This window comes from Mandrillus leucophaeus, unplaced genomic scaffold (genome assembly GCF_000951045.1).
Source record: "Mandrillus leucophaeus isolate KB7577 unplaced genomic scaffold, Mleu.le_1.0 Scaffold166, whole genome shotgun sequence".
NCBI classification, from domain to species: domain Eukaryota; kingdom Metazoa; phylum Chordata; class Mammalia; order Primates; family Cercopithecidae; genus Mandrillus; species Mandrillus leucophaeus.
This window is the reverse complement of record NW_012101654.1, coordinates 3,147,488-3,151,462: the sequence shown is the minus strand read 5'-3', so window position 1 is coordinate 3,151,462 and position 3,975 is coordinate 3,147,488. Positions and strand designations below refer to the sequence as shown.

At 42.9% G+C, this 3,975-nt stretch overlaps 1 pseudogene; it reads left to right on the top strand.

The window, feature by feature from the left end:
• The window catches only part of LOC105536953, a 46,078-nt pseudogene that overhangs the window by 40,429 nt on the left and 1,674 nt on the right, over positions 1 to 3,975 (top strand).

The following is a 3,975-nucleotide window of genomic DNA, read 5'->3' as shown; positions in this document are numbered from 1 at the left end:
ACTCCAGCCTGGGCGGCAGAGCGAGACTCCGTCTCAAAAAAAAAAGTTGAAATGTAAAGAAAAAAAGATCTGTTCATGTCCTTAGCCCATTTTTCTAATGAACTGTTCATCTTTTTCTCATTGATTTTTATGGCTCTTTATAAATTGAGATGCTTAATATATGTTGCACATGTTTTTCCAGTTTGTCATTTGTCTTTTTGCTCCTGCCACTCTTCACTATACAGACACTGAAAATAACATACGCTGTAAAAACTGCTGTCAAATCTTTTACTTGATAGGTTTCTATTTGGTGTTAAGCTTAGAAAGACTTTTCCCATACTGGAATTCTATTAACATTTACCTATATTTCCCTTTAAGATTTATTGAATTTTAAAGGAGTCCTATAAATGAATATACCTTTCCATTCAGCAAAATATACCACCACTGTAACATTAGCTGGAATTAAAAACAACAACATCTGCATCAGTCGCAACTTCAGAAAGATGTGCTGTAAATGTCATCATCCACATAGAAGGGAAGTGATAGGACCCACCAAGGATTTAACACACTTATTGGTTTTATTCCCCATGGATCCTTATTTTAAAGAGTTTCTATGCATTAAATAACTAATTTGTTTTAACTCATTTAATTAAATTTGTTTTAATAAAACAAGTGTTCTATAACTTCTAGTCAGAGTTCCTGATCATTGCCTCATGGTCTTTTCACTAAGGTCAAATACAAGGTTCCTGATCATCATGAAGTACTACAGTTACTAACACTTAGTATACAAAAATCTAAAACGTTTATCAACAAAATGTGGTATATACATACAACGGGATATTATTCAGTTTTCAGAAGGATGGGAATTCGGCTGGGCGTGGTGGCTCATGCCTGTAAACCGGGCACTTCGGGAGGCCTAGCTGGGAGGACTGCTTGAGCCCAAGAGTTCAAGACCAGCCTGGGCAACATAATGAGACCTTGTCTCTATAAACAACAGCAAGAACAAAAGGATGCAAATGCTGACATATGCTATAACATGGATGAACCCTGAGGACATCATGCTAAGTGAAATAAGACAGTCATGAAAGGGCAATTACTGTGTGATTCCACTTATATGAGGTACCTAGAGTCGTCAAATTCGTAGAGATAGAAAATAGAGGGGTGAGGCCGGGCGTGGTGGCTCAAGCCTGTAATCCCAGCACTTTGGGAGGCCGAGACGGGCGGATCACGAGGTCAGGAGATCGAGACCATCCTGGCTAACACGGTGAAACCCCGTCTCTACTAAAAATACAAAAAACTAGCCAGGCTAGGTGGCGGGGGCCTGTAGTCCCAGCTACTCGGGAGGCTGAGGCAGGACAATGGCGTGAACCTGGGAGGCGGAGCTTGCAGTGAGCTGAGATCCGGCCACTGCACTCCAGCCTGGGCAACAGAGTGAGACTCCGTCTCAAAAACAAAAAAAGAAAAAAGAAAATAGAGGGGTGAGTTCCAAGGGATGCAGGGAGGGGAAAACAAGGAGTTTGGGTTTAACAGGTCTGGAGTTTCAGTTTGGGAATCTGAACAAAGTTCTAGACAGAAGTGATGGTTGCATGACAACATGAATGTACTTAATGCCACTGAACCATACACTTAAAATTTTTTTTCTTTTTCTTTGAGACAGAGTTTCACTGTGTCATCCAGGCTGGAGTGCAGTGGTGCAACCTCTGCTCACTGCAACCTTACAGCAACCTCAGCCTCCCAGGTTCAAGCAATTCTTTCACCTCTGCCTCTCAGGTAGCTGGGATTACAGGTGTGTGCCACAATGAGTGGTTAATTTTTGTATTTTTAGTACAGACAGGGTTTCACCATGTTGGCCAGGCTGGTCTCGAACCCCTGGCCTAAAGGGATCCACCTGCCTCAGCCTCCCAAAGTACTGGGATTATAGGCGTGAGCCACCCCACCCAGCCAGGGTGATAAATTTTATGGCATGCACATTTTACCACAAAAAAATTAGTATGTTAGAATTTAGAAACTAAATTAACACTACCTCAGCCAAATTTTAAAAATTTGACATTTTAATTACATATTCCATGCAGTCTCAACTACAGACAAATGTACAATTTCTGTAAGGCTTTTGGTAATACTGAAATGCTTCACAGAATCCTAAACAGAAACCCATGCAGTAACTAAATCACAGCATTTCTTAAGAGAAATGCGTTTAAACTCAATGTTTAAATGCGTTTTACAAATCACATGCATAGTTGAGCCACTCTATCTTCACTCTCTTCAGGAGATTGTTAGTTGATGCTGTAAATGAGTAGAAGAGATGAAGAAACATTCCCACCTAGCTTAGCCATGTACATGGTAGCCACTCCACAAACCTTCCTGAATTCAGATACTGGAATATATAGCAAAATCAAAAAGAAAACCTGGGCTTCCCACTGTCCTATAAACTATCCAGTGAGAGGGCTGAAATTTGGCCTGACCCTTCTTTCATTACTCACCATCTCAGCGTCAATGTTGGATGATTCCATTTAAAACAGGCTTCAGGTACCACACATTGCTTTATGGGTTAAAAATCTTTTTCTATTCAGAGTTTTGGTAGGTAAAAAACTATGAATAACCAAACTAGCACTCTTAGAACTCCATATGCAAGGCTGAAAGGTAAATATGATTTAAATATGATTTATACACACAAACTTTCTAAATGAAGAGGACATTATTTTAAAATAAACAATAGTAAATGCATAAAGTTCGTATTTCTCAACCACGGGAAGTAATCATGACTTCCTAATCATCTTCCATGTATGAAAGTTCCATTGTGTTGAAAACATTTTTCCCCATATTCCTCCCTCTAATTCAGCACTACGGACTTTAACTTTGGAAGCCAACACCTCCCCACATAATGTAAAAAACAAAACCAAAAATAAATAAACCTGCTACTTCCACAGCCCTAATATACAGCTCTTAAAATTCTTAAAGGAAATTCACATCGTCTAACAACTTTCATACAAATTAAGTACTATTCTTCCAACTGAGGAACTAAACATCAAATTTAGCTATTCACAATTTATTCATATCAGCACTTTCATGCCAGTTATCTAACGAGGACTTCACTAGAAGACAGGACACTTGTGACTCTCCCATTCAGAACGTGGCTATCACTGCACAACGCGAGATGAGTCTGCCCGTGGCGCCTCTGGATTGCAGCCTGGCTATGTGCAAGGTGCCCTATCACTTGTCATCCATCACGATCTCACACCCCAGCAATCTGGCGCTGCGGAGCCCGGGGAGAACTTTCCAGGACCACGGCACCATTCCCAGCGGGTTTGTCTGCAAGAACTTCAACTGAGAAATGGAGACCCCAGACACGGAGGAAGAGGCACAAAGGCAGGCACTCACACCCACCCCTACAACGGGTTTTTATGTTCTTCAAAACCTTCGAAATAACTTCCTTTGTGCTTTTTCATAAACCTGCCTATGGCAATGACTTAATGGATATCCTTAAGGTGCTGAACTACTGTAAAACAAAAGGGGGGTGGGGGGAGACCCCAAAGAGATGCCGGAGACAGTTCCTGGCGAGGGGAGTTGATTATCCCCGACGGGAAAGTCTTAAGAGACTTTCTGATGACAAGGGCAGTTCAGCAGGTAGAAGGAATAGGTCCCTAACGGACATCAACCCCGGAGAGGGCTGTGTCACCCTCACTTCCTTCCACAAAGCCAGGCCACCCTCACCTTCCCACCCCTGAAGCGGTGTCACCACAGGAAGAAGTAGACATCTTCCAGCTAATTATCCCAAGCGGGTCAAACTTTGGAATCGGCGTCCTGCTCCGTGTTGTGGAGCGCATGGCAAAGAGGAAGGGTTGGTGCTGGGAGCAGAATCTCCGTGATTTGCCAGAGGAAACAGCACAGACTCCAGACAGCAGAAGCGCCGGGATTTCCATGCAGCTGCCACGACAGGTGACCGGGCCCGCTCTGCAGACACCCGGCTTGCCCGGGGGCTTCGCGGAAGGTGGGGCG